Raw genomic sequence first — 8,889 nt, forward strand, 5'->3', positions numbered from 1 at the left:
CCAACACCAAGAAAATACAAACAATTATAAGAACATATTATGAGCAACTCTATGTCAGCAAGTTAGATAACCTGGAAGAAATGGATGCATTCCAGAGATGTATCAACTACCAAAACTGAACCAGGAAGAAGTATAAAACCTGAACAGACCTATAACCACTAAGGAAATTGAAGAAGTAATTAAAAATCTCCCAACAAACAAAAGCCCAGGGCCAGATGGCTTCCCAGGAGAATTCTATCAGACATTTCAAGAAGAATTAATACCTATTCTCCTGAAACTGTTCCAAAAAATAGAAATGGAAGGAAAATTTCCAAACTCATTTTATGAGGCCACCATTACCTTGATCCCAAAAGCAGATAAAGATCCCATCAAAAAGGAGAATTACAGACCAATGTCCTTGATGAACATGGATGCAAAAATTCTCACCAAAATACTAGCCAATAGGATCCAACAGTACATTAAATGGATTATTCACCATAACCAAGTGGGATTTATCCCTGGGCTGCAAGGATGGTTCAACATCCGCAAATCAATCAACGTGAAACAATACATTAACAAAAGAAAGAACAACAATCATATGATCCTTTCAATAGATGCAGAAAAAGCATTTGACAAAGTACAGCATCCTTTCCTGATCAAAACTCCTCAGAGTATAGGGATAGAGGGTACATACCTCAATATCATAAAAGCCATCTATGAAAAATCTACAGCGATTATCATTCTCAATGCGGACTCTCAGCTTTTCCCCTAAGGTCAGGAACGCGGCAGGGATGTCCACTATCACCACTGCTATTCAAGATAGTATTAGAAGTCCTAGCCACAGCAATCAGACAACAAAAGGAAATCAAAGGCATCCAAATCGGCAAAGAGGAAGTCAAACTCTCACTCTTTGCAGATGATATGATACTGTATGTGGAAAACCCAAAAGACTCCACCCCAAAACTGCTAGAACTCATATAGGAATTCAGTAAAGTAGCAGGATATAAAATCAATGCACAAAAATCTGTGGCATTCCTATACATCAACAACAAGACAGAAGAGAGACAAATCAAGGAGTCGATCCCATTTACAATTGCACCCACAACCATAAGATACCTAGGAATAAATTTAACCAAAGAGGCAAGGGATTTGTACTCAGAAACTATAAAATACTCAGGAAAGGAATTGAAGAAGACATAAAGAAATGGAAAAACGTTCCATGCTCATGGATTGGGAGAACAAACATTGTGAAGATGTCAGTGCTACCTAGAGCCATCTACACATTCAATGCAATCCCCATCAAAATACCATCCACTTTTTTCAAAGAAATGGAACAAATAATCCTAAAATTTGTATGGAAACAGAAGAGACCCCGAATAGCCAGAAGAATGTTGACAAAGCAAAGCAAAGCTGGCGGCATCACAATTCCGGGCTTCCAGCTCTATTACAAAGCTGTCATCATCAAGAGAGTATGGTACTGGCACAAAAACTGGCACATAGATCAATGGAACAGAATCGAGAGCCCAGAAATGGTTGCTCAATTCTATGGTCAACTCATTTTTGACAAAGCAGGAAAGAATGTCCAATGGAAAAAAGACAGTCTCTTCCACAAATGGTGTTGGGAAAATTGGACAGCCACATGCAGAGGAATGAAACTGGACCATTTCCTTACACCACACACAAAAATAGACTCCGAATGGTTGAAAGACCTAAACGTGAGACAGGAGTCCATCAAAATCCTAAAGGAGAACACAGTTAGCAACCTCTTCGACCTCAGCTGCAGCAACTTCTTCCTAGAAACATCACCAAAGGCAAGGGAAGCAAGGGCAAAAATGAACTCTTGGGATTTCATCAAGATAAAAAGCTTTTGCACAGCAAAAGAAACAGCCCACAAAACCAAAAGACAACCGACAGAATGGGAGAAAATATTTGCAAATGACAGATCAGATAAAGGGCTAGTATCCAAAATCTATAAAGAACTTATCAAACTCAACACCCGAAGAACAAATAATCCAATCAAGAAATGGGCAGATGACATGAACAGACATTTTTTCAAAGAAGACATCCAAACGGCCAACAGACACATGAAAAAGTGCTCAACATCGCTCGGCATCAGGGAAATCAAAATCAAAACCTCAATGAGATACCACCTCACACCCGTCAGAATGGCTAAAATGAACAAGTCAGGAAACGACAGATGTTGGCGGGGATGCGGAGAAAGGGGAACCCTCCTACACTGTTGGCGTGAATGCAAGGTGGTGCAACCACTCTGGAAATCAGTATGGAGTTTCCTCAAACAGTTGAAAATAGAGCTACCATACAATCCAGCAATTGCACTACTGGGTATTTACCCCAAAGATACAAATGTAGGGATCTGAAGGGGTACGTGCACCCAAATGTTTATAGCAGCAATGTCCACAATAGCCAAAGTGTGGAAAGAGCCATGATGTCCATCGACAGATGAATGGATAAGGAAGTTGTGGTATATATACACAATGGATTATCATGCGGCCATCAAAAGGAATGAGATCTTGCCATTTGCAACGACGTGGATGGAACTGGAGGGTGTTATGCTGAATGAAATAAGTCAATCAGAGAAAGACATGTATCATATGACCTCACTGATATGAGGAATTTTTAATCTCAGGAAACAAACAATGTTGCTGGAGTGATGGGGGTGGGAGGGATGGGGTGGCTGGGTGATAGACTTTGGGTAGTGTATGTGCTGTGGTGAGCGCTGTGAATTGTAGAAGACTGTTGAATCACAGATCTGTACTTCTGAAACAAATAATGCAACATATGTTAAAAAAAAAAAGAAAAAGAAGCAGATAGCAGGAGGGGAAGAATGAAGGGGAGTAAGTTGGAGGGGGAGACGAACCATGAGAGATGATGGACTCTGAAAAACATACTGAAGGTTCTAGAGGGGACAGCGGGTGGGGGGATGGGTTAGCCTGGTGATGGGTATTAAAGAGGGCACGTTCTGCGTGGAGCACTGGGTGTTATGCACGAAGAATGAATCATGGAACACCACATGAAGAACTAATGATGTAATGTATGGTGATTAACATAACAATAAAAATTGAAAAAAATAACATGTATATCCTATAAAAAAAGGGTAAATTTTATTAAAATTTTGCCATTTGGTTGGCCCTAAGATACAAAACAAGAGTTTTCTAAAGAATGACATTTTAAAGGTATTGTCCTTTGCGTTAGAACATGGTGATTCATATGATGATACGTAAGGTTACACAAATATAAATTTGCTACAGAACACATTTTAATCTTTTTAAATTTTTTGTTGTGTTTTTATCTGTAGTTTTCTGTGACCATGTATATTGTATTCTGCCATGAAAGTAATAAAAATAACTTAAAAGATCTTCATTTAGAACCTGCCAGAAACTAAAATCTAATTACTAACACACTATATTAAGAACTCTATTTATATCATTGTTATTATGCATGCAACATTGTGTTGCTATTGTTTTCTCCTTTTTCTCTTTACTTTTTTCTAGCTTAGGGATTTCTCCTCTTTTTTCTCTTTGTGGTTCTGTTTTTGTACACATAGTACACATTTTCTCTATGGCTAAATAGCTCCTACATATTAAAGAGGATACAAAGGGGATATACAGAAATTAGCTCTAATCTACAAGGACATACTTCAGATTTTTCTCGTGGGGAAAGGTGTCGATATAAACACACATTTTTATTGACTTGCACACTTCAAATCTGTCTGATTCAATTATATAATCTAAGTAGGAGAGTAAATGGGTGATAAATCCTGAAGTTTATTAGCTCATGCTAGGGTTCTCTTCATAGTAAAAGGTGCCTTTGAAGCCATCGGTGGTCTGGGCCCCTCTAGCTCAGCATGTGTATTTCGTGAATGAACTGGCTGTTTCCATCACTGGGAAGCTTAGAATTAGTTACAGTTGCCTGCTTTCCTTTTGATACTCACTTGATTCAGAGATGAGGCCAAATCTACATTTTCGCTGATTGGGGATATTACAGAAAACACCACACTGGTTTATTCCAGAAGATTGTGATGTTAATCACCTCTCACGTCTGGTTAAATTGCACATTGTCTCTGTGCCTCACGAAAACACTTCTGAATTCATTCAACCCAGGCTGTTCCCCACTTCTCTTGCAGATGACCCCTCTCCTCTGACTTCCATCATGCTCTCACCAATAAAGACAAACTGCAGGAAAAAGAAAATAAACTATAGTTTTTGAAAGTGGAAAATGCAATCAAACTTTTGGCATCCTGGAGATTCTATAAATGATTTTTTAGGAATGCAACTGTTTGGTATCAACCGGATCAATCAAATACATTATTTTTGTGCGAATGAAAAGAAACATTTTGGTCAGTCACCCAGATATTTTGTTTACAGGGTAACCAAGATAAAACTTAACATAATATTTTAAGGTGTGGAAAACATATTTTATGTGTTCCCACATATGCAACTTCCAAGAAAACTGGAACAAGAAAAACAAGCAGAATGAGATCAGTTTCTCTCGGGCACATGGTGCTATAGTGTAACAAGTTTTGTGGGCTCTGGGACACTTGGCTGAGAGTATATTTTCATAGCTGTTAGGATGAATATTCATAATAGATCAAGCTCAGAAAGCCCACTACCGAATGCCATCTTCTCCCCAAATGTGTTTTCCCTAGAGTTACTCCCATTTCGGCTAGTGCACTGGAACACCGCCATCCTCACTGCCATCCGCCAAGGAGCACGTCCTAGACCAGCTGCAGGAAGCCCACTCACCCCTGACGGGGTGCGGGGCTTGTAGGGATGGGCTCCCCTTCAGGGCCAGCAGAAAGTTGAGGACATCATTCCATGAGGAATATTTTGTCTGAAGAAAGTGCTAAAAGACACTCGGTGGTCCAGACAAACTGCAGTGTAATTGTGGAGACAGGAGAAGGGGACTTTGAATCAGAGATGCCTTCCCCTGATCTCCATTGTGGCTGGTGACAATCTGTAAGGCTCTTCTTTCTGAAAGGGAGAACAGACAAAATTGATGCAGAGGCAGAGTCCTATTGATCCTGGAATACTAAACAAATTTCTAGGACAGGGACTTTCACTCAGGAAACCAGACAGTTTCAAATGGAAAACAAGATGAGGGCTGAGTATGTAGAAGGAATCAGGAGCCTCTTCCCCAGTCAGAGGGCAAACAGGTGCCAGATAAGTCAGCATTATATCTGAAAAGGATAGGACAACTTACCCACCTTTCTTGAAGTAAGGAGTAGCCCTAAGTACTTGAAGATTTCATATTAGATTGCATATCCTCGGAGAAAGTACAGAATTCTAGAAAAAGAGATGGCCAACCTTAAGACAAAGGCAGAAAAAATAAAGGACATTGGAGTCAAGAAATATTTAGATTGAAACAGATAAAGAGAGGGTTGGTGGTTGGCTGGACACCATGCTTTAGAGGGCAGGAGTATTACAGGTGATCTGAGTTTTCTATCTCGTAAAAACTAAAGTGTTTTACTGGACACCTACTTTTATATTCTACAGTACTTTTTATCAGAAGAAAAATAAATACCTAAGGATTGTAATAATGATAGTTTGACGGATGGAACCAATTTATGGAGGCTAGTTGTTCTTTTCATGTATTCATCACACAATTTAAGGATTGACAAACCAGTTTATAGAGGGGGCCACATGATTCTGTTGGGTGGAGATGCAGCCCGAGAAAAAGGCAGAGATGGGTGCACCACCACACTTGGTCAGCAAGATAGAAGTTTGGGGTCCTGCAAAACCCTTTCTCCCCTCTTCCCAAGAAGGAATATCTGACAAGTTCCAAGTGTGCTGATTTGTTTCTTACAGTGTTCTCGCATCTACCCTTTCTTCCCACCATCTCCAGCAAGATTGGGTTTGTCACAACCTTCTCCTGGGCGAGGGGGTTGGGGGGTGGGATATAGTTGCTTTCACCTGTCGCCCGTTCCTCCCCTTGGACCCGTCATACACGTCATTGTCAGATTTATGTCCTGAAAATACCGTTGATCCATTGGTTGCTGAATAGCCATTACCCTTCTGTTTGGAAATCTTTAATCCATATTAGCAATCTGGGTCATTATACTTCTGTTTTGTAAATATTTGATATTTTGGTTTGATATCTCAATTATCTGCTCACCAAGAGAGACACAGAAAGTAATTTTTATCTAAGAACCATCTTTACTGAAACCTTTCCAGATACTGACTTTTGTCTCCCTCAGCCTTTAGTGCAGAGAGGAGTCGGCATGCACAGCGAAAACCACTTAGCCAGAAGACTAACTGGATTGTTTGGCACCCAGGCAGCTCAGGCAGGACACCAGGTGGATGGGCTTCTATCTTTGGCCAAACCATGAGACAAGAGAACGTGAGCATACAGCTATCTGTTATGTGTGACCCACACCGAACTGACCAGCGTCTGTGGTAGAGGCAGCTCTCCGGCAACATCCCAGAGGTTCTCAGAGAGGCTCGTCTGGATCAACATAGACATTCATAGTCACACAAAACTAAAGTTTCTCTTTCTTTATATCCTCTTTTGAAAATGTCTGGGTCTCCCAACCACGAATTCCATCGGAGCAGACAGTACCGGCCTCTGTAGAGTCTCTCTGGTCCACCTCGCTCTGTACATAAAATGGAGTGTCACCTTGGCAGAACTGTAGTTGTTGGAGATGGTCTCCTGGGCTAAGCTGCCCGGCATGGGACTGGTCCAGTCTTCCCTTGATGAAAATTCCAATACCAGCTGGTTTCCACAGGGACGTGTAAGCATTATTACATCTCTGTCTCAAAACTATGCACAGAACCACTTGTGACTTATTTTAACATCTCAGTCCATGTTCTATATGCAGCCGTTGGTATAAAACTCCCCCGTCTTTAAAATATTGTGATAATTTTGGCTCTGTTGCTTTTTCAAATGAAGTCCTTATTTCCTCATATTTTTAAGTTGAATTGTTTCTAAAATGCTGCTTGAATTCGATCACAGTAATAGGTTACAATGTTTGGATGAAGGGCGGTGTATATATTTTTTTAAAACAGAATGTAGTCTTTCAGTCAGATTTGGTCTTACTACAGCACGTAACCACTTTCTTCTTAGTGGTCATCTTGGTGTTGGATTGTAATCTGCATTTCACAGCTGTTGCCAGGAGTATGACAAGGTCAAATAAAGAACTGGTCACAGTTCGAAGATATTTCCTCTCATACTACATCTTCAGTGTCTGAGTGTGAGCTGTAAATGTTTTAAATTAAACATGTAAATGCTACAAATGTTTTAAATGTTGTAACTAACTTTGTGATTTTAATACATGCTTTCTCAGAGTGCAAGACCAGCAACGTGTTTTTAGGATAAGTTTATATCTACTTCCAGTGACATGGTAAAGAATTATTGTTGGTAGAGAGGAGCATCATATAGGGGGTTTAAAAGAATAGAATAAGTTACTAACCTTTCAAAGAAGATAGATGGGAAACAAACTCATGAAAAGATGCTCAGCATCACATGTCATTAGGAAATTACAAACTAAAACAAGAATGAGATACCACTACACAACGATTAGAATGGCCAAAACCCAGGTCCCTGACAGCACCAAATGCTGGTGAGGATGTGGAGCCTCAGGGACCCTCACTCACTACTGGTGGGAATGCAAAATGGTGCAGCCACTTTGGAAGACAGTTTGATGGTTTCTTATAAAACTGTAAGAAACTCTTGCCATCTGACCCAGCAACCACGCTCCTGGTATTTACTCAAAGAGCCGAAAGCCTGTGGCCAAAGAAAACCTGCGCATGGAAATTTCCAGCAACTTTATTCGTAATTACCAAAACTTGGAGGCATGTCCTTCACTGGGTGAATGGATTAAAAACAAACAAACAAAACCACAAGAAGACTGTGGTCCATCCAGACAATGGAATATTATTCAGCACTAAAAAGAAATGCGCTCCTAAGCCACGAAGAGACATGGAGGAAACTTAAATGCATATCACCAGGAGGAAGAAGCTGGTCTGAAAAGGCTATACATAAATGTATGATCCAGCGGTATGACATTCTGGAAAAGACAAAACTATGGAGACAGTAAAGAGATCAGTGGTTGCCAGGTGTGGGAGGGAGGAGTAGAGGGATGAGTACTCAGAGCACAGAGGATTTTAGGGCAATGAAGTTATCCTGTGTGATACTACAATGGTGGGTGTGTGTCAGCATACACTTGTGGAAACCCATGGAATGCATAACACCAAGACTGGACCTTAATGTAAATTATGGATTTTGAGTGGTAGTGGTATTTCAGCGCAGATTCACAGATAGTAACAAATGTGTCACTGCTGGGGTATGTTGATAGAGGCTGGGTGTGGGGAGAGGGAGGGCCATCTGGGAAGTCCCTGTACCTTTCCTTCAATTTTGCTGTGAACCTAAAACTGCCCTAAAACTAAGGTTTATTTTAAAATTAGCACAAGTTGGAGCACCTGGCTGGCTCAGATGGTTAAGCGTCTGCCTTCGGCTCAGGTCGTGATTCCAGGGTCCTGGGATCGAGTCCTGCATCGGGCTTCCTGCTCGGCGGGGAGCCTGCTTCTCCCTCTGCCTCTGCCTCTCTCTCCTTCTCTCTCTCTCTGACTCTCATGAATAAATAAAACATTAAAAAAAATAAAATTAGCACAAGTTATATAAAAATATCTTTGCTAGAGTTAAATAACAGTGCATGAAATGGTGTTTTTTAATCCACTGATCACAAACCTTCCTCGCAGTCAAATATTCCTTACAGATGTCTTTAAAAAATTAAACGGGTAGGTTAACAAAAGGTCGGAATGAGCAGAGCTATTTGTTGTTGGCCAAATAGGAATTTCCAAGGTTTGCCGGGCTTGGCGTGCACTGTTGTGTAGGTTTGCGACACCACGCCATTTTCAGCATCCTGTTGTTACCTGGTTTCATCTCTGCCTTGTA

The sequence above is a fragment of the Callorhinus ursinus genome, unplaced genomic scaffold, assembly GCF_003265705.2.
Source record: "Callorhinus ursinus isolate GAN/ISIS: 27379988/994484 unplaced genomic scaffold, GSC_fseal_2.0 scaffold36, whole genome shotgun sequence".
NCBI classification, from domain to species: domain Eukaryota; kingdom Metazoa; phylum Chordata; class Mammalia; order Carnivora; family Otariidae; genus Callorhinus; species Callorhinus ursinus.